Here is a 22,868-nt window from a genome sequence, read left to right on the forward strand (position 1 = left end):
ACCGACCTCAAGAATGCATGGGTATAATTAAATTAAATTATGGGGTTTTACGTGCCAAAACCACTTTCTGATTATGGGGCACGCCGTAGTGGAGGACTCCGGAAATTTCGACGACCCGGGGCTCTTTAACGTGCACCTAAATCTAGGTACACGGGCGTTTTCGCATTTCGCCCCTATCGAAATGCGGCTGCCGTGGCCGGGACTCGATCCCGTGACCTCGTGCTCAGCAGCTCAACACGAAAGCCACTGAGCAACCACGGCGGGTAATACATGGGAACACAAACATGGGAATACAGGCTAACGATAGTCTCACAATTATCGTCATACACAAGGTGCAGACGCGGCAGTCATTTGGCGGACCGAGAAGAAAGCCTGCGCGCACAATTTCATCGTCACCTTCTCCGGAAAAGAAGACAGAGAGAGCTCTTTATGTAAATGCAGAGAGGTTTGCCGGCGTAGAAGTGCTCACCTACACGTTGCTCTGCAAGAGAGTAGAAGAAAGCAGAGAAAAGCCCTAGGAGGAGGGCAGGAAAAAAATTTAAATAAAACTCCATATCTTCATTTCGCTTTGGCTCCTACTTGTCCAAATATATGAGTCGTCTTGAATTCACTGTTGGCTTTCATGCGATGTAGCAGTCCGAATAACAGTTAGAGTTCTGAGAGAAAGCCGATTGATTGGAGGTAATCAAATAAGAAGTCGAGTGCCTGACGACGCTCCGTTGATGGAGCGGTTCGTCCCCCAAGCAAGCCACGCACAGTTAGGACTCCCCAAGAGCAGCGCTAGTACGATGAGCGACGAAAGCAACACAACGTCAATATGCACAAAGGCGGCGTGCTCGGGCTCGGCAGGACTCAGTTCAAGGCTACGTCGCACTGATCTATCGGATCAGGTGATACCACAGCTTTGCTGGGCTACCACCTTCGTAGCGTGGACTGAAGCCCGTTTTCTTTAGCGCCTGGAAAAAATTTAAGAAAAGTTAGTTTACAGTAGTTTACGACTTTGAGCTCTCGGATGTATGAAAAATATTGAGCATCAATGTGTTTTTGTTGCTCGGCATTTGAGAGTATGCATAGTGTTTTACATTACGTTTGTCTCATTCCTACGGCATCCCAGGTGCCACTTATGACACTGCCCGTGCTTCTCAATGTGTTTCCGAATTGTATGCTAAGTTGTCCAACAATACTTGGACATTTGCTAGGTATACTTGATTGTGGCGCGAAATAGATTTCGTGAAAAGGGAAAGAAGAAGTCTTCACTGTCTTCTTTTTTTCTGTCCCTCTTCACGAAACAGATCTCGCGCCACAATCAAGTATACCTAGGAAATCTAAGCACCAACTTACCCAAGAAGAGGCCCTTTTGGAATACCTGCACAGTATAGTAAATGGGAATCAACTCATCTGCAATGTGTGCGTCTATTTATGGAAAGTCACCACACGACAGAACCAATATCGACGGCACCTTCTAATAGGAACGCCAATGTCTTCTACATACGACTCTTAAATATCACCACGAGTTGAAAACAGGGTGAAAAAATAAGCCCATTCTGCATAACCCTTACATTAAGTAATCTCATACGATCATATCAGACTCCGAAATAAACAAATAAGATCATTTCAGAGAATAGAATAAGGAGGATACGCAGCATAGGCTTGATATCATAGGCGCCATAGCTGATAGGCTGGCGTGAAAAATTTTCGGGAAATAATTTTTATTACACTTTACGAAGGCAGCCTTGCGCACTTAATCCGAGGCGCTGACTTTCTGTTGGTCGTAATGCCTTTTCAGGGCCGTATGCGAAGTCGTTGCACTATCAGCAAGTCAAACGATGCCGCTGGCATGATGATAATCATCGCAGAGCACACGCCACCAGTCTATCAGCACGGCGCTCTACACTCGTGCTCGTATATTCCTGTATGTTCCGTTTCCTCCTTCATCAAGGTGTGCCGATCTTCCACCAGAAAGCTCTGAACGGAGGGCAAAAGCAGGGACACCGAAGCCATCGCCCAGACGCTTTACCTTGAGAGCGAATATGCAGCAATAACATTCGGCATCGGCAATGTCACTGCCGGCAGCTTTGTGCAAATGCAGCCGCATACGGGAATCATTCATGTTGCCGCACGTCTCCGAAGAAACGGCTCGAAAGGCTTTCGCCGTGAACACGCAGCTTCCTTGAAGGCTCATGGAGGTATGCATCTTCGAATTCTAGCTGAAAGATTATGGATGCTTCAGCGCCAACCTCTCTTTTTCCCGACTTGTCGAAGAGCTTGTCATTCTGACAGAGGGAACACTTTCCTAGCTCATTTCGTTCCCGCCGCAGCATGCAGAACTATGCACGGCACTTCCAACATCTCCACTTGATCCCCTAGCTCAAATAATCTACGCGATCACAAAAAAAAAAAAAAATCTTTAGTTCCTTAGTCATGGGGGAAAATTTGAGCCTTTATTGCCTCCTAATGGTTAGCCACGTGGGATATACCCTGCTTTAAACAGCGTCAGGAAGAACGGGGACAAAAAAAAAGAAAGACACTAACTGCGCTGGCTTCCAACAATTATTTCATTTCGAAACGATGATATGCAGACAGACAGAAAAATTCAACAACTATAAAAAGAAACTCTAATGCTTTCAATATAGTACAAACCTACGAAGTACTTTAGGCTTGGCGTCGGCGCGTCGATTTCGCGCCATGCGATAACAAAGTCGTTATATCAAAGGGCACAAGCGTTATCATGAGCGAGAGAGAGAGAGAGAAAGAGAGAGAGACGGAGCATACATGTATTGGCCGGACAGGCAGTCATCGCATGGCGTAATATCGACGAACGGGTTCGCGGAATCGTCACTTCATTATTTAGCACACTAAACCTGACGAGTGTCACCGAGTCATCCCAAGCATAACACCGATGACCTGAATTTACTGCCCAAACAAAATTCGGCTGTGTGTTACGTCGACCGGTCGGACTGAACCTAACGGTTTATGCATTTTGTTTACTTTTGTAAATGTACTCAACATCACCAGACAAAGCAACTACATAGACATTGTACGCCTGGTTACCTTCGGAGTGCATCCGGACAACCACGAGCCAGCCACGGTAAATGTCGTACTTCGATGTAACATGCCGGTAAGCCCGGCGCGTAGCCCAGACCTATTGGCGGCCTCGAGCGTGTAAGTGGCAATTCGAGAGAGCACCGCTTTTCCTCTATGTTGCTCGATGGTCGATGGGCGTAACTCCTGCCAGAAGACAACAGAGCGCACGCACGCTGCTGTAAGCACACAACTTGTCATTTCTGTGCAGCACAACCGAAGCGTCTTCATCGGTGAAACGCACGCCCAAACCTGTGCGAGAGAGTACATATGGTTTATTATTCATACAGAGGCCTTCGACTGCCATCGGCGTATGTGTGCGACTAACACAGTTGACCTTCGAAGGCAGCGTCTGCTGCTCCTTTCTTTTGCGAAGCGAACGCCGGCGAAGAAGGCCGTCGCGAGGTCGAGCATTCGGTCTGAACCGAGGTTGTGAAGGGGCCGAGGATCGGAGCTCCCAAGGACAACTGCGCATAACCGCGCACTGGTGCGGCATACACCAGCACCGGCACCGACTACTAACTACAGCACCGGCCACGGTGGTGCCGTTGTCGACGCGGCTGGAATGCAACAGGAACCGGTGCACGCCGTTTTGTTCGACTGCGCCCGGCCACGCTCGAACTGGCAGCGAGGATGCGCGCCGCGCGCGTTCCCCGTCGCCGACGTCGCCGTCACTGCAGAGCCCGGCCGCGGTGATCATCGCTGAGGCTGCTGCGTGTGCCGTCTGTTGCTGCACACGCACACACACGGCATGTAGGCGTATACGCACGTACCGCGAGAGCAGCGTACACGTCGCCGAGGCCGCGATCGCTCGCCCGCCCACTGCTGCTGCTGCGACTCTCGGCCTGACTGCAGCTGTGCCTGATACACACGAGCGCAGTCACGTACGTACGAGAGAAGAGCCACTTCAAAACAGAGTGTCATGTGACTACCTCTGTTTTTTTTAGCCGAGCGTTCTGCTGCCTGTTCCATACGTTGTGATCAAAGACGTGATGGTGTTCTTTCGGCCGCTTTGTGGTCTCAAAGAAGAACTGGACCGTGACCCTTCTTAAAGTTGGCTTCTGGAACGTGTTTGTAATCTTTCTGGTGCCACGAACTGTTGCATCTACGGCGCCGATCATTCTGAGGTGAGAACACTTTGCTCTTAATCAAGGACAGTGGTGCGAGGGCTCCTGCCGTTTGCTCATTCGGCCGTACACGTTTTGAGACGCACGCGCCTATATCGGATGCGGAGTTTTCTGCACTCCGTGGCCTTGCACTGTGCCTCATAAAACACCGACATAATTCTGTTTCTCCTTTTCTGCTGGCATGACCGGAGAAAATGTGACCACTGCCGGTAATTAATGCAGGCGGCCGAGTCTACAGCGCGTTCCTGTGGCGTCGCAGCACTGCTTCGTAGCCGCATGAACGCTCTCGCTATAGCGTGCGCGCGTCCCTGTACCATTTTCTCCGGCTCACCTGTTTGAAACGCACTAGTGGGTGGCGGCAGCCACCGCAACACAGCGTCTTAGCAGTGGCACCGTGAGTCGTCTATTCGTGCGAGCACCGCGGAGTTGCCGAAGGCCTACCGCGCTGCTACATTGCCTCTGCAATCGCAGTTTACAGGATGACTGTCCTCCAGCCATCTCTGAGTGTTACTGCGGTGCTGTGGACAGAGCCCTTCGCAAGGACTTTTGTTTGGATAAGACACGTACCGAAACGATAGGACTGCATTGAGAATAAATTCTTGTCATTGCTTTACGAACGTCGCGAAGCGTTACTAGAAACAGCTCGCATGAGCTGTCTCTGCGTTAGCAGAATTAAGAGCGCATCTTCCTGTCTACAATCTCTCTCTCTCACTCTATCTACCTTAGGTGGTTGCCGCTCGCGTATATCTGTATAACCTGACTTCAGGCGCGCAGGTGGTGCTGGTGTTCTTATTGCAGGTGGCATTTCAAGTGCATAGAAAGATGCAAACCAATGCACTCGAAGCTGGGAAAAATGTCGTCAGCATGCTCTAGGCTTGGCATTCGTGCAGCCTCATAATTATACTGTTTTCATCGACGGCGAAAGTTCACGACAAACATTTTAAGCACAAACATGGATGCGACTGTATTCGTACGCAGAAATTCTGGGCATTCAGTTCAGTTTGCCCACTCCCTTATGATGCCGCACACTGCTACGACTTCTAAATTCGAGTCTTAAATTCGAGTCTTCTAAAGTTAAGACTCCTAAATTCGAAATTCGCGATCGTCGAAAATATCTTTATTCGATTAATCAATGAACGTAATTAGCGAGGTGGCTAAAGAGTAACAAATCGGTGCCAGAATATAACCCCAACTATAGTCCATGTGATTCCATGCGATTTAATGACATGCGCGCGCAGATGGCGTCTTCTTTTCACTTTTTTGCGCTTTACTTAATAAACTTTAGTTGTTAGACAGCGCTCGTCCTGTGTTCTTCCCTTTTTCTACTGCCCGAATTCGTTTTCAGCGCTGATCCAAAGAATGCAACTCCTTTATTCACCTGGCTTGCGCCAACCTATATCTGCGGCAATTGAAACCACTCGGCTGCCTACTTCGGTGGTAGTTCTTCGCGCTGACATGTCTTCAACTCGGCTACACGGTGGGAGTGCGCTTAAATAACTGTCACTTGATATCGACAGTGGGAGACCAAGATACTTCCCTTCGTCGTCCACCGATGGTATCGCCTAAAGCAAAAGTTTCAATAAGGGGACTTCAGGGCAACCAGTGTTTTCCTTGGCAGCGTTTACATAGCTCACTATCCCCCAATTTCTCTCAAGGAAAGTAGTTCTATGCCGATAGAGATAAGTCCCCTTGTGAAATTCTTGAGTCTACCACAATGCGTTGGTGGGCCTAGTTAGCGCGAATCCATAATTACTTTCTTTAGCGCGAAACAACGGACACAAGAGAGACGACAGGACAAGACGCTACTCTGAACTGACATCACTTTATTGCGTCACTTCTTTATAGGAAGCAAAATCTAGAAGGATATGCGCGGTGAGTACCATGTGCAGGGACCACCAACATCCGATCACCAGAGCGCACTCATGTGACCGAATCCAAGAAATTATATTCAGCGCTGTACAAAGTTAAAGAAGGCACAGTAATGCACTGCGAACCCAATGACTGTGTGAAAAAAGCTTCCGATAATTCTCGGGAGGTGGTATCCCGGTTCTTTTTCAAAATCGTAGTATATCGAAACATAGCTTTGCACTTGCATATTTTACAATGTTGAGCTAACTGGGAACCTGTGCCTGTCGGTATGGATCGCTCGTGTTCTCTACAGCGCTTATTAACACAGCGGCCTGACTGCCCTCACATACACTTTGCCACAATACAACGGAATCTGATATGCCACACCGACGCTGCAATCTACAACCTTCGCGTGGTTCTTTTTACAATCTGGTTTTTTACTTCTTTTATATTACGGCTGCAAGACATTGACAGCTTCTGATGAGCAGAAAACACTACCGGAATTGGGTATCTAGTGGCGATATTCTTAAATTGTGAGCCACTCTATGGCAATACGGCACAACTCCAGGCCTCTTCTTTTGTGTACCACAGTTACTTTTGTGACGCTTCCCTTTCAGTTTCTGAAGCAATACCTCAGAGACTGACGTCACCACCACACTTGGGTAACCCACAGCCTGCAGCCTATTTAACTGTGCACTGAAACTCTGGTTCGCAGAGTGATGGCAGGATTTCATTAGCAAAGATTCTAGACACATCAAAGCAATGGCGCGTTTCACAATCTTTGAGTGCGCAGACGCATCAGGTAAAAGTTCTTTACGTGCACGTGGCGAGTACATCCGACTGGCGTGACCTGTTTGTAAGGATAGCTGAAAATCTCAAAACCATGGTTTACCGTCCCTATAGGTAGCCCATGTGTGAAAGTTAAACCTTTGCCATTGTCATTGAACAGAGTTAAAATATCAGCTACCGTAACGGAACATTCGTTGTTAGTCTGTTTTATCACAACAAGAAAATCGTCAACATATCTAAAAATTTGAACCAAGTCATTGTCTAAGACAGCAAACGCTATGGCACTGACGAGAACAGCAGGTTCAGGAGATGACACAGACACACAGAAATCAGGGCCCACAGTAGAAGAAAGATGGTTCAGCACAATGCGCCTGTTGGATGTACTCGCGACGTGCACGTAAGGAATTTTCGCCTTATGCGTCTGCGCACTCAAAGATTGTGAAACGCGCCATTGCTTTGATGTGTCTAGAATCTTCGTTAATGAAATCCTGTCACCACACTGCGAACCAGAGTTTCATGTCACAGTTAAATAGGCTGCAGGCTGCGAGTCACCCAAGTGCGGTGGTGGTGACGTCAGTCTTTGAGATATTGCTTCAGAAACTGAAAGGGAAGTGTGATAAAAGTAACTGTGTTACACAAAAGAAGAGGCCTGAAGTTGTGCCGTATTGTCATAGAGTTGATCACAATCTAAAGAATGTCTCCGATAGATAGTGTTTTCTGCTCCTCGGAAACTGTCAGTGATGTACAACCGTATCTCAAAAACAAGTAAAAAACCAGATTATGAAAAGAACCACGCGAAGGTTGTAGATTGCAGCGCCAGTGTGACATATCAGATTCCGTTGTATTGCGGCAAAGTGTATGTAGGGCAGTCAGGCCGCTGAGATCACGAGCGCCTTAGAGAACATCAGCGTTCCATACCGACAGGCACAGGTTCCCATTTAGCTCGTCATTTTAAGATATGTAAGTGCAAAGCTATGTTTTGTGATACTACAATTTTGAAAAAGAACCGTGATAACACCACCCGAGAATTATCGGAAGCTTTTTTCATACAGTCATTGGGTTCGCAGTGCATTAGTGTGCCTTCTTTAACCTTGTACAGCGTGGAATATAATTATGGTTTTCTGGATTCTGTCACATGAGTGCGCTCTGGTGATAGAATGTTGGTGGATTCCTGCACATGATGCTCAGTGCGCATGTTCTTCTGGATTCTGCTCTCTATAAAGAAGTGACACAGTAAAATGGTGTCAGTTGAGAGTAGCGCCTTGTCCTGTCGTCTCACTTGTGTCCGTTGTATTGCGCTAAAGAAAGTACCCTTGACTCTATGCTGAAGCTTCGACCCATGTTGATCTCAAGTCTGTCTTCCCGAGATTCTGTGCTTTGGAAACCCGCTGTTAAAAAAAAAAGACAGAAAACCTGAGGCCTGAACTCGAAATATAAATGCACATGTCAGTTTCACTATGTTTAGCGTTTTCCTGATACATCTTTTAAAATTGATTCTAGAACGCTGACAAGTTCCGCAGTCTCACATTGTTGGCACTGTGCATGTGATGTGAGGTAAAGACAGCAAGCTTCAGTGATTTCTTTGGCTTTGATTTACCGCTACAGCAGAATTTTCTGACAGCCGTGGCAGCCGTATTTTGCTTGCTTGTTCCTCAGTAAATAATGGCGCTTGCCGCTGCGAGGGAATCGCCAGAATCCAGCGGTTGTAAGATATTTCGGGGGTTGCGGAAGAAGAATAATGCAGTGATTCAAAAATATGTATAAGTTTGGCATTCACGGTACGCCCACATCCTTTGACGCTTGAGTTACTATTTCTAATGGCAGTCTTAGCTTTTCGGCCTTTGTGAGTCGTCTTGAGGAACCAGGCTGCGGAATATCCACCTCAGGGACCCCAAACGTGTTATATAACGGAGCGAAACGATGCAGTGCCACCTAAGTTATTTGCGCAAAAGAATGCACTTTCTTACTCTACATTTTCTTGGCTGGCATAGAGGCCACCTGACCGCTGTGAATTGTGCGAGTTAAATTGCAAAACAAATCGCAGCGCTGTCATGGCAATGTCGTGGCTGCAGTGACTCCGTCGATGTTTTCGGCATCGTTTTCCGCCAAGTTTCTCGTTTTTGGCGCATTTCTTTCGAAAGTTTCGGAAGCGCCGTGGTTAGCACGTGCGGCTGCCAAGAACAAATTGCTATACATGAGTTATAATGCCGGTGCTAGGTAAGCTTAGTTTTATGAACTCATTTGGCCACACTCCGCGCGTGTGGCCCAAATTCGTATATATGCACCACCCGATGTGTCGCCACAGCGTTGGTGCTCCAACGCTATTATGAAACTATATGATGCGCTGTTATCTTAACAAGTCTGTGTGCTTTAAAGAGACCTACGCGGCGATTATGCACCATGCAGATATTACACAGCAATTGATTGTTTTGGTTACACATAGCAGGCAAGGGCACATGGCCATGCATGACCGTGGGCATGTCTGTGTGGGTCAGAATGCCGTTCTATATAAGGCGGTTTGCTATAACTGTAGGAGGCACGAGCAATCCCACGAACAAAGATTTTCTTTTTTAACAGCGATGCTGCATATAGCCCTGCGGCGGTGGTCGAAACCGTCTACGCGTCGCTTCGACACGCAAAAATTTTCCCCTCCAGTTTCTCGCGAATGCTCTGTTGCGCTCAATGTAATGCAGGTAGCCTGGAAAGAAATCATTTTGAAATTGGTCGCTAAGATTACTCTATCATTACGCCGAGTTTCATTTACCTGTATTTATTAGTTAGAGCGCAGTGAAGTTGTAAACGTTACAGAATTCCCGTCTGCTTTCAATATATGGCCGTCTACGGAGTTGGGTCAGAAAACGGCTGTAACTCTTGTTTTATCGAAACTTTCCCGAAACAAATTGTATGAAGGTTAGTCGCTAAGACGACTCGATCTAACATTACGCCGAGTTTCATCTATTTTCGTAATTGCGTAGTTCACAGTGAAGTTGTAGATATTGTGGAATTCCCCTCTGCTGTCAATGCGTGGGCTTCTACGGGAGGGAAATGGACAGCCCCATGTTTGTCCGCTAGAATAAAACTCTAATTCTTCCAAGTTTCATTCGGCTAATTAACGAGGAAGTATGCGCAATCGCAACTTGCAAACAAATGCGTTTCGTTTCGTACACTGTATATCGTCGCTACCGTCGATCTCGAGGCTCGGTTGAACTGCCACCTGCGTCCTATACACACTGTTACCACCAGTGGATGTTGTGTGCTGTGGTTACGTCATAGTCGCCTAGGCGACCTAAATAATAATAATAATAATAATAATAATAATAATAATAATAATAATAATAATAATAATAATAATAATAATAATAATTACATAGATGCGTCGTTTGAGGTAAGACACACAACAGCTTTGCTGCTCGTCCTTCTTCACAAAGTGGAAGGGCTGACGACTTTTCGTTCACGTTTTTTATTGGCGGTATTAGATGGTGAAACTGAGGATGAGGTAGTAACCTGAAGACAACAAGTTAACATCGATGAGGACAACGGTCGTCGTTAACGTAACGGAAAGGACGGATGGACGGACGGACAAAGTTTAGAGCACTTGACTGCAGTGGCAAACAAGTTCGGCCTTGGAAAACAGTAGAGCTGCACGCGTGAGGTACGGCTGGGCGTATACAGAATGCGTTTCCCAAACCGAAACTTACTTGGCGTGCAGAACTGCACAAACGCCCCATTGTAAATTTAGAACGATGGCTGTCATACGGCGATTGTGCATGACTGCCACTATTGGTAGTACGTGGCCAAGCGGCTCAATGATACGCAGGAGACTGCTCCGTCAATCTTTCATCCCTGGAGCCGCCAAGCACTCCGAGAAGCTCGTTCAGTTGAACAATGTTCTTTTTTTTTTCTAAGTGTCCGGCAGGCATGTCCGGCAAGGAACGAGTTCTTCACGAAGAAACCTTAGAGTCGGGTTCAATTTTCGGCCACAGCGACTTTATTTTTATCTGGTGAAATGCAAAAGCAGTCGCGCTCTTAGATTCAGGTGCCCATTAAAAAAAGCCTAGGTAGTTAAACTTCGTTCGGAGCCCTCCACTACAGCGGCCCACATAACTTACTGTGGAATTTCAGGACATTAAACCGGCAATTTATTTTAACAGGTAATACAGAGCTAAATTATTTTGAGACACCCGCTACGGCGTCTCCAGTTGCTTTGGAACGCCAGGCTCCTTCAATTGAAAACGGTCCATCTGAAAGCATTCATCTTATTTTTGTTTTGATATCGCACTCACGTCCACCCTTGGTATGCAATGGGAAGCACCAGGCCTGGAACCGTTGTTTTCGCTATTCCCCTTTCTCTTATATCTGTTCAGCCATCTGACTATTCTTTTTTTTTTCTTATGTTTTTATCTGTTTGATCAACGAGCGAACATAACATAGCCATCTCGCTAGCTTACGAGGTGCAGCGTCTGGGACTGACTACCTATCATCGACCTTGCGCTGTCAACACACATTTATGCGAACATTTCCGTTACTAAATTCCGATCACGTCCTATCAGCCATTTATTCAAGCTGCGTCTGAGGTGCGACTAACGGCACAAGTTAACAAGGAAAATTCGTCTCCACCGGAAGGTCACCTTCGCGACTGCGTGCAGTCCCCAACAATTTTGTTTGTTTTGCCGATCTAAACAATGCTGGTCAGGTGCGCAACAGCTGGAGCTTTGTTACTATCAAACGTCGTTACTTTGATAATAATTGTTCACGAGTTAACTGATGTAAGCTACGGTTGTGTGGGGGCCTCAAACCTCATAATTAATTGGATCGTGCATGAAAATCAAACGTTCCAATTAAAACCCAAACAAAAAATTTATGTGGATAATTTATTTTTTAGTTTGTTTTGTCGAGTATGTGCTTCTTGTACTTGTTCACCATTTCTGTCTTATGATGCAAGTGTCTCAATGCTTTCCGGCATTTGTAATTGATATTTACTTTGTATATTCCATTGTTCTCTGCAACTGTTTGCTTTCATTGCTTGTGCACTTACGTGCACATCTTACCAAGCCTCTTGTCGCGCCCACTGGGTTGCTCATACATTTAAGAGCGGTGACGCTATGTGCGGAGTAGTTTTGACCTTCCAGAAGATCAAGGAACGGCCTCTCATGGTCAGCTTCGTTGACACGGCTCTGCAGTATGGGAGCACATCGGGCCTCGTCGCAACGGTAGTCAATTACGAAGGACAGGTCGCTTGCGCGGCCTCCATCAGAGACTCCACCCCGACTAGGGCGGAACAGGCAGTGATTGCTTTTGCACTCCTAGGCGAAGAGAGAACTCAAATGTTCACTGACTGAAGGGCGGCGGTCAGGGCATTCGCTTCTGGCTCCATCGTCGAAGAAGCACATATAATCATCGGCGGTAGAGTAATCCGTCCACATACAATCACGTGGTTCCCGGCACATCTCCACTACCGGCTGGACTCCCTCCCCAACCTCAACGACATCGCACACGTCCAAGCGCACGCACTAACCAACCGCGCGGACGCGAATGCGAGCCTTGTTGAACCTAGGCTTGTCGAGTTCCGAGACATTCTTTCCCCCTTTAACGAGGTAACTAAGCACTGCTACCTTGACAGAACCTGTTTGTCACAGGAATGGAGCAAAACAAAAAGAAAGAACGATGAGTCAACGAGCAAGGTCAGCTTATGCCATATTAGCGATTTCATTAGGAAGATAAGCAGTGCTTGCGAAACTGCGAGGCGCGATTACTAGATAATCTGCCAACTTCACATTCTGAATGAAACGATACAGACAAGTTGTTGAGCTTCAAAGAATGAGGAACGAAATAGCCACCAATAAGATCACTAAAGAACTGAGTCCCGGAGTAAAATGAATGAGCATTGTCGTGGTGGACAAGCGAATATGGGGAGAGAATAAAACAAATTAATAATAATAAAGCACAACGCTCAGAAATTTGCGAAGATGTGCGACCGCAAGAAACATTATGCTTCTGTTAGGTATCGCTCATTTGTTTCTTTTTATTGTCGTTTTCTTTCTCTTCCTTGCTTCTTTTTCTTTTTTTGCCGAATACTGGGTTGTCGGACCACACGTATGTTGCTGGCGCGAGGGCAAATAAACAACGGAAGCCGCATATGCAAATTTCTGTATGTTCGGTTGCTGCACTCGCGCGTTATCAATTCCATCTGGCGCTCTTTATTTTTATTTTGTAGGTAATGGAGTGACGCATTCAGTCACGCTACATAGTAATATATACATTTTAACTCTCACACTGACGAACATATGGTGATCGGGGAACAAGCGGCAGACCAAGCGTGCGCAGCTTCATCATCATGTTCTCCCTCCAAGCCGACGCACTGCAAAAGAAGTAGACGCTACAATTTAAAGTGCAGAGAAATGGAAAGGTGGGGCCTCTTTAGGGCCGGCTATCCCAATATTTCAAATGCCCTACTCACGTAGTAAAGTAAGGAAAAAAAGCTTCGAAGAAAGAAATCTGAATACTCACTAGAAACAGAGACACAAATTACAATTAAGCACACAAATAGTGTTACTATACCAGCATTAGCAATGGCAGCATAGTCCAGTACCCGGGACAGTCATCTATCGCGCAGGAGATGTCAAGTGTACACAATTCCTTTTATGTATAAATATATATGCAGCACCCGTAACGGCAAATATGCGAAAAGAACGGAGCGGAAAACGAACCGGCGAGGAGACTATTGAAGCATACAGGAACTCGTGTATCTGTGACCTTTAAAGAATGGAAGTAAGACACAATGGGCAGCAATATTGGCGACCTTACTGGGGTCAGCTCATGACCTTCGATATGTGAAACACGGCCGCGAGGTCAACATTCCTGCTCGCTAACGCCACTCGGGTCACACTAAACAGCACCATCTCCAAAATAACCCTGGGTTATTCCCAGCCTGCCCCGCTGCGACACCGATAGGAATAATTGCTATCCTAGAACAAGCACGATACGGCCCTTAAGTATACGCCAGTCTTGCGCCACTCGCGGCAACCCCGCTGCTCGATAACTCTTTATGCACACACACACAAAAAGAGCCGCAGCTTTTCGCGAGGAACCTTCGACGGATGTTCTATATTTAGCGACACACTATAAGACGAGAGTGAAAGGAATGCAAAAGCGTGGCGTTCCACTATCCGACGTGACGCAATACTTCGCGCCCGCGCACGTGACGTGCCGCAGTCCGGAAATCCCTACGTTCAGCCGCGCAAGCACTTTTCCTTGTCTCCCTCTCTCTCTCTCTCTTTCCGCTGCCCTCCTACTTTTCCGCTGTCGGGCGTCGCAGCCGGTCCGGACTGAGTTACGTTGCCAACTGGTCTGACGTAACAGAGTGCGGATAATGCCACACGGAAGGTGAGCCTAGGCAAACACTGGCTGCATTACGTAGAGTAACCTGGGTAGAGAGAGAGAGAGAGAGAGAGAGAGAGAGAGAGAGAGAGAGAGAGAGAGAGAGAGAGAGAGAGAGAGAGAGAGAGAGAGAGAGAGAGAGGTGGAAAGGGGAAAAGGGATAAGCAGGGAGATTAACCAGAGGGGAAGATCTGGTTTGCTACCCTACGCTGGGAAAAGAGGGGAGGGGGAGGTAAAGTGATAACAAAGTAGAGATAGAGAAAGAAAGGCGCTTAGACAAACAATCACAGTCGGTCACTGTCACCGCACACTGTCACCGCACAGCACAGTAACACTTGCAGCACTATAAACATCTTTTATAAGTCTACACAAGACCAAGGAGTCAACGATAGGCGGAAACTTGATGTGGTCACACCATTTTCAGCTTATTTTGTCCTCAAACAATATCCGTCTGTCTTGAGTGCACTTCCGTTACTAAACGCTCTGACCTCGCTGCTTTTCGTTCAACAACGTGGTGTCATGCTGATACGCACTTGCTGTTTGTGACCCAGAAAGTATCCACGGAGCAGCGTTAAAAAATAGAAGGCACGCAAGATAGATGACGATTATTGTTTGGGGACGGATAAGCACCCCAAGAGGTGCTTACTTTGACTCGTCTTATTGTAAACAGTTCGTTAGCTGCCGCTTATCTTAAGGTGCTGCCGGGACAAAGACAAGTCACATTGTCGAAACGTCCCCTCGTGACCTCGTCGTCTCGGCAAGCCACCTTGTTACCTCCATGCAGAGGCTTCCGCAGCTTGTTCGGGAACTCTTGATAAATTGACAGAACTGTTTTCTTCCCGTAGTAAAACCGTCTTGTCTAGATAAGGAATTAATTATGGTGACCGCAGAATTGTCTGTTGCAGCTAAATCTGCGAAAGCTATTTCGTAAACTTTCATGGTGTCTCTGGGATATATCTTTATGTTTATCCTCGTAAGGTTAATTTGGCAAATTAAGTCAACGCGGGAGAAAGAAGCGGCTTCTCCCCCCCCCCCCCCCCCCCCATGACTAAATCTCGAGTCCCTGACGGGTCAGCCATCGCGCCGGCGTCGTCGTTATTTGGCGTCACCGTCGTATGACAAACAATGGCAGGTTTGGGCGGCGCCGTAGGGTTGGCCTTGAGCAGCCCAATTCTCGCTATAGCTAGCATTTCTGGAATTTTCTCACTGAATGAGTCGGGTGTAGCATAAGCTCGCTTCGCGTGTTGAAGAAGAGACAGATAATAAACATCTATGGATGCATAATACTTTTCATTGCCATTATTTCTAGCATCGTCTATTACATCAATGGCAGTTACTCTGTCAGTTTTCCTGTTCGTAAGATTGTATGTTTGCTTCTCGTTTTCGAGTTCTAAGTGAATGCTCGCTTTGTTAATGTTTATGAAAGTACAACAGGAGTCGCCTCCTGTGATGTTTAACTTTGTGAGCTGCATGTATGTATTTTATTCAGTACAGAAAATTTTTTTGAAGAAGTTATTGAAATTTCAATTGCGTAAAGTGGTTAAATATCACAATATTTGGATTCGCACGTCTAGAAACGTTGAATTCACAGCGAACTTATACACGCTTTGGAACGTTGTAAATTATTAAACTAAACGTGGAAGAATATCATAGCTACATCACGACCGCTTGTGTGTGTTTTCGACTTGTCTACAAACTCATTTCGGTGCGACTTGCCTTTCCCTTTCATATTTATATGTCAGTGGGTGTATAGGACTGTGGGCTGTGGATTTCTGGCCTTATGACGTTTTTTTTCTTTTTCATTTTCTTGCTACATATATTTTAACACTGCTGTTTCTGCCATGAGAAAACGAATAGCCATCACCATTATAGGGTAACTACCATCTCCTGCTTTTATTTTCATTTCAATAAAAAAAAAACAGGGTAGCTTCTGCCTGGAGTAAACATTCATTTTTCTTTGTGAGGGCAACAACTGCTGCCTGGAGACTTACAAGTGAAGTGCTCCATATCAAGACTGTCTCCCTGTGGTCCATTATCGAGGACTCAACAATCAGCACTCGAAAAAAAATTTTTTTTTACATCTTGCCTCATCAGAACGCGGCCACTGCAGCTGCAAATCGAACCCATGACCTTGTGTTCATCATCATAACTCCATAGCCACGGAGCCATCATGGCAGGTGGCATTGCTGTGCATCAGAAAGGACGACTGATGCTTCCACAGGAGAACACGTATGTGTCGATGAATAATAATAATATTTGGGGTTTTACGTGCCAAAACCACTTTCTGATTATGAGGCACGCCGTAGTGGAGGACTCCGGAAATTTTGACCACCTGGGGTTCTTTAACGTGCACCTAAATCTAAGCACACGGGTGTTTTCGCATTTCGCCCCCATCGAAATGCGGCCGCCGTGGCCGGGATTCGATCCCGCGACCTCGTGCTCAGCAGCCCAACACCATAGCCACTGAGCAACCACGGCGGGTTGTGTCGATGAAGAGCTACTTTTACCGATACTCTTCTATCAACATACGCAAGCACGTACCGGTGTTCCATTTGGTGGTTGACCCCTGCCATACTGAATAGCGCATAGACGATGGTCTAAAATGACCGCTCCCTGTTCTCGGCCATCGTTTTCACTTTCCCCTCCTCTCCCAGGCCTAGCACCGTACACCCGTCCCGTTCCGCGGATCACCCCTCTGCTTCAAAAATTTGGAATTATAGCCTAAAGAGCGATTGCTATTAAACTTCCTTACCGAGCAAGCCTAAATTCTACTCGCTTTTGTCTCAAGGCATGTGCTCACTAATGTCTGGAACTGTGCGCGGTCCACCCACGTATTCTCAAACAATCATTGACCCTAAGCTCTTCCATCAATCCATGATGATAATAATGAGGATTTATTGGCATCCCCTTTCAAACGGGGCGGCGACAAATGGTCACCCAGCCTGCTTGTGCTTATCAGGTATATGCTCTACGTGCTTATTTTTCTAAAAATTTCGCCTGCACCTCTTTTATCTTTCTTCTCTTCCTCAAAACTTCTATGTCTACCTCGTACAGTAACCTATGTCTGTAACAGACCTGGCCCGATAAACCTGTTTTCTGTCCACCAGTACTCGAAGCCTCTCTTGCTTATCCCGACTGCTGGCCGGTTAATAATTCTACCAAGTTGAGAATACCGCCGCTCCTCGAGTGAAGAAGACGCCTACCCTTCTTACGAATCGCCATGAAGTTTCGGTGGAGTGTAATAACTACTTTTGTCGATGGGCCATGCTGCCATCGACTTTCCTTGGCCGAGGTGAAGTGTGCAGTAGCGGAACCCTCTATACTACGTATTTCAGTCTGCTTCTTTTCGTGAACACTGTATTCTAGCATTACTCCGGTGAACGAGAACATTCACACAAGTTTGCCATTCACACTAGCGTTTCTTATTTCGTTTTTCTTGTTCTTTTTTTTTTGCGCTCCGAGCACTCTCGCATGAAGCGTACCAAGCTATCAGACAGCTTTTCAAAAAAAGGTTCTTGACCGGAAGAAACCGTTGACAGACACTAAAATGCACACTCCTTTCGTTACACAAAGTCAAATATTTTTAAAAGGCGCGAGTGTCATTAGCACTGAGATTATTTCGTTTAGTGCAATGCTAATACATAATTTGTTACTAAAACCTCGTGGTTCGATGGTTTCGTAATGTTCCCCTGAAAGAGGGTTAGGAAAAGTGGAGGGTTTTCACCACATAACAGTATTTTCTTGTCTCGAGTGCGTACACAGTGCTTTCTTGAGCATTCGGTGCTCTACCATAACACCTTTCCGGCGCTGAGTACTGATTGTGCTGTGGGCATCAGGCGTGCATCATACAAGTATAATATCAAGTAGCTCGTGTGAAAAGTTCTAGGCTTCTATAGCGCTTGAGCTAGCGCTGACCTCAGTGTAGCCTTGGTCGATACGTCGGTATTAAATTGTGGGGTTTTACGTGCCAAAACCACTATTCCATTATGAGGCACTCAGTAGTGGGGGACTCCAGACTATTTTGGACCACCAGGGGTTCTTTAACGTGCACCTAAATCGAAGTACGCGGGCCTTTTCGCATGTCGCTCCCATCGAAATGCGGCCGCCGATGCCGGGTTCGATCCCGCGACCTCGTGCTTAACAGTCCAGCAACATAGCCATTGAGCAACCACGGCGGATCCGTCGGTATTCTCTAGAGCGACTGGTAACCGACGCTGGTCGCAATTGAAATGCAATGCAAACGAATCGAAGCCAAGGCCATTGCCGTCAACATCAGTTTATTTTAAGTCTACTGTCGAATGAAGGCCTCTCCGGTAGATCTCCAATCCCTCCTGTCCTGCGTCATCTGAAGCACTTTCGCGCTGGCGAACTTTATTATCTCATCACTCCATCTGTTCCTCGGGCGCAGTTGACTGCGGTTTCCTTCGCTTAGCATCCAGTTTGTTACTCTAAAATACCACTGGTTATCTGGTTTACGCAGTGCGGGACGTGGTCAACTCCTTTTCTTCCTGTTAATATCAACAAAGATGTCTTCTAAGCCTATACACTGCCACGTTTTTTCGCTCTTAATGCTGCGCCATAAAGCTTTCCGTGTCATCTCTCAGAACCTCACGTGGCGGAAGCCCATCAAGCGATTCCGAAATGAGGGCCCCATCTCCGCAGTCACCGCTTCGCAACGCCGGCCCAGGCCGCCTAATGCACCACCCTCCGATGGTTGCAGGTATGTCCACTGAAGAGCTAGTACTCCTTCCATTAGAACGCGTCTATATTCAGCAGAGCTTTGAAAAAAAGAAAAAAAGCTTGTATTCGCTGGTCTTTCTGTTCGAAAGAAAAGTCTGCTGAGAATGGTCCGAGAAAACTGCGAGGGAAAAAAAAAAAACTTTAACTATCTTTACCAAGAGGCCTCGCAAGGCTGAAAACGTGTTTGCCGGAACGCAAAAATAGCTAAGCCGTTAATTCGTCGTATCGTTGCGAAATCTCTGCGTGCCGTAAGGTTCTGTGTGGTGGTCACACTCCAAGTAGCAGCATAATCGCGAATTTCCAGGTACAGTGACCTGCGACGAGCAGTTCGATTACGATAGCTTTGGAACAACGGGACTACTACACGTGCTCTGCTAGATAGACAATAGACTATAGACATATGCTCGACATTTCGAATGACCCTACAGAGAAGAGAATGAAGTTAAAGGGCGCTTCGTTTGGTTATACGGGGAATGAAGAAGGCAGCGTGGAAAGGAGTGACAAGAAGAACCCAGGCAAGACGAAAGAACAGTAAGTACTTTTGTAGGTTCTTGGAAACCAGAACATATTAGAGAAGTTTACAAGATAGCGGTTTTGAACGTCGATAAGGACATTGCCCATTCGATATCAGAAGTTCCGAGCAGCAGAAATTAGGATGCTAAAGTGGCAACGTGGAATGACAAGGCAACACAGAGTTTGAATGACGACTATATAGCTATATAGCATACGGACAAAGTTGCGGACATTCTATCCTAGCTCCAGTAGGGAAGGCTAACACGGTTCGGCCACGTAATGAGTAAGAAGAACGAACTTGGCTAGAGGGCGATCACCATTGACTCTGGTGGAGCTTTAGGATCTTACCACCAAGTAGCTGAGGTAGGCATGAGTAACACAGAGGGGACAGCCGGCGAAACTTTTGAAAAACAAAGTCACCCATTCAAAAATGCACGGGGCATAGGTGGCAGAACTACAGGACGGAGAAAGACTCAGTTGATCTCAGAAATGCAGGGGTCCGTATATATGTATATATATATATATACGCCCGACTGTGAATGAACGAGTAAAAGTGCGGCAGCGTAAAACGAAACATTAAATTTAGCGTCAAGTGAAGAGGAAAACCACCCGCGCGCGAGTAGCCAAGCGCATCGGCGAAAAAGAAGCGCGCGGCGAGGCGATACGAGGCCGTCCACGCGACGGTTGCTGTGCGTCTGCCGCCGGCGACGTCGAAAGCGAGGAAACGGTACAGGCAGGAGAGAGAGCCTTCCCATTACGTCTCCAGCGCGGCGGCGTAGTCAGGGGTAAAAAAAAAACACACACACACACACACACACGCGGCGAGGCCACCTTGCTCACTAGCGGCGTGCGTTATAGCATACGCTGTGGAAGCGGCGCGTGCCACGTGTGTTCTTTCTATAACCGGACGCCCGTGTCCCTGAGCTGCATGCCGATGTATGCGCCTGTGCTACAGCGCACCGCCGTCTTTCGATGGGGCCAAAATAACGCGTTCAAGGTGTTCATTTCGGAAGGGCGCGAGGGTGTACGGAATGCCCCGTTAATCCAACGCGTTCGAGGCGGGTGCAGCGTTAGGCTGCCAGGGCCCCTTGTACCAGAAAATTATTTGCGAGAGGGGCAGAGAGAAAGAAATGTAAAATAAAAAATGTCATTATTTTGCCCGTTGGAGGCAAGCTCAAGAAAATGGCGGATGACGGAAGTGCGGAATGTAGAAACGTACGCTTTATTATTATTATTGTTCTTTGTTTTTATTTTTTTCCCTTCGTCTTGATTTGCACCCTGTGCGAGGAATGAAACAATACACTCACCGTACTTGTAAGGAACTCAACAAACATGCGCAAATTTCATCGCATGTTAATCAAGTACAAGACACTAATTCAACGCACAAAGATTCTGAAGAAGACGACAGTTTACTTATTCACTTCTATGACTTTCATTGGCTCACTTGTGTACGAAAACGCATGGGCCAGGAAACCGCGAGCATGCGTGCGGGGGGGGCTGAGGGCTGAGGAGGGGGCACGCCTGTGTGTGTGCGTGTGTGAGCGGAGGGAGGGAGGGAGGGACGGGGGGTGCAGTGAGTACGGACGGTGTGAGTGGAAACGTGTTTGTTTCAGCTCATCTGTTGACAAAATGCGCTGAACAACAAAGCGTCTAAGAGTTTCGCCACGGCTTCGCCGACTGAAGCATTGGCTTACATTGGCTGCGTTTTGGCCGTTGCGGAATGCCAAAAACGCCCGAATGCAGCGTTGTCAGTGCAATCGTGGAAGCACCTGCAAGACGAGACGTCTCTGGTTTTGTTGAACACAAGCCCTGATGCATCAGTTGAGCAATATTCACGCCAAACTGATCGTGTTATGCGACGGGTAAACATCGATTGCTTTTCCAATGTGAGTTTCTAATTCGGTAGGGAATTAGCGTACGTTGTCTTTTGTTCCCATTTCAAAATGTTCCTACCTTAACCTAACACATAGTAATAACGCATGATCCGGAGACTGTCTTGTCCTTCACGTGGGTCGTCTGTGACCGCGTGAAAGTGACCATATATTGAGCATTGCAGCGACAGTCCACCAAGGCAGCATCTGTGCATTTAGTTGTTCACCTGAGTCAATACTCCCACGTACTATCCCGAAGGAGTGAAACACGAATAGAGGAGCGCGTGGCTATGCATGCTAAGACGTCGCAGCATGTCTACGATGAACCACGGCGCACCCACAGTTAGGCTGCGTAGTTCACGGCTTCGCGTCAGGCTTTAATTTTCGCTACCGTCGCTCGGCTTATCAGTGTTTCGTGTGCATGCCGGCAGAATAGTGCATTGTTCTACTTTCGTATAGATGCAACCAAAGAAACTTCTCTCTCTCTCTCTCTCTCTCTCTCTCTCTCTCTCTCTCTCTCTCTCTCAGGGGGTATCTATGGGGCCTGTATCTGCCAGCGTACAGCGACGAGCATTGATCACTGCAGTACTCGGCCGGCAAGCTCCCGATACGCTGATTGGCCGAGTGGCAGCCGAAAGCATGAGAGCAAGACGCGAAGCCAAGAGCTCTATGGGCCCGTGCCTTAAGGCGTCGCGCGTGCTGTAGTGTTTTGAGGGCGCGATTACACGGTGCAGCGAAGCTACGAATGCCACGCTCTCTACTCTTCGTAGTTCGTTCCAATGCGTAACAATTAAACCCATACAAAGCGCGCCCCACGCTCTTGTGGTCTGATGGATCAGCGCACTTAAGCGGCTCTTGTAACAGATATAACAAGTTTTTCTGGCGAAAACAGAGAGTAACAGTTGTGACAAGCGCAGAACTGTTACGTTGGCTGTTCTCTGGAAGCAAGGGCATGATGTGAGTAAGTTAAAGCCCTTCTGCTCCACTAAGTGTATCGCAGGAAGGGGGCAAAGACAGCGAAGTAATCGCTGTGGTGTACGACTGCAACGACATGGTCACGTATGTTATGCGGCGCATGTGAACGACGGACGAAGGACATATATAGTCACTGTATGCTCTCTCTCTCTCTCTCTCTCTTTATATATATATATATATATATATATATATATATATATATATATATATATATATATATATATATATATATATATATATATATAACCGTGTCTAACCAACAATGTCAGCATGTCATTATGCAATGGCAAGTTGTCAAATCCCCCATGTAGCCAGGTAGCAGTACTCAACTGACCTCGGCGCACGCGAAAACACATTACGTGCCAAATTCATCGCTCGCGTGCGGTTAAAGCGCGCGCACTCCGGAGTGTTTATAAACACGGAGAAGCGCGTGAATAGGTGCTTCCGCACACACTCGGACGCGAGCCTTGCACGTGTCCCGCCACGCACGCGCGCAACCTACGAGATCTTGTGTGACCGCGTATTGCGCGACAGAGTGAAATAAGGG

General features: G+C 47.0%; 1 protein-coding gene across 1 annotated transcript in view; it reads left to right on the forward strand.

The window, feature by feature from the left end:
- The first annotated feature begins 3,003 nt into the window (after nucleotides 1-3,003).
- LOC142582500 (uncharacterized) overlaps nucleotides 3,004-22,868 on the forward strand; it is a 104,830-nt gene continuing 84,965 nt past the window's right edge. The window contains exons 1-2 of the mRNA XM_075692301.1: nucleotides 3,004-3,965; nucleotides 4,029-4,208. The gene's annotated coding sequence lies outside the window, so the exon portion shown is untranslated. The remainder of the gene's footprint in view (nucleotides 3,966-4,028; nucleotides 4,209-22,868) is intronic.

The sequence above is a fragment of the Dermacentor variabilis genome, chromosome 5, assembly GCF_050947875.1.
Source record: "Dermacentor variabilis isolate Ectoservices chromosome 5, ASM5094787v1, whole genome shotgun sequence".
Classification (NCBI taxonomy): Eukaryota; Metazoa; Arthropoda; class Arachnida; order Ixodida; family Ixodidae; genus Dermacentor; species Dermacentor variabilis.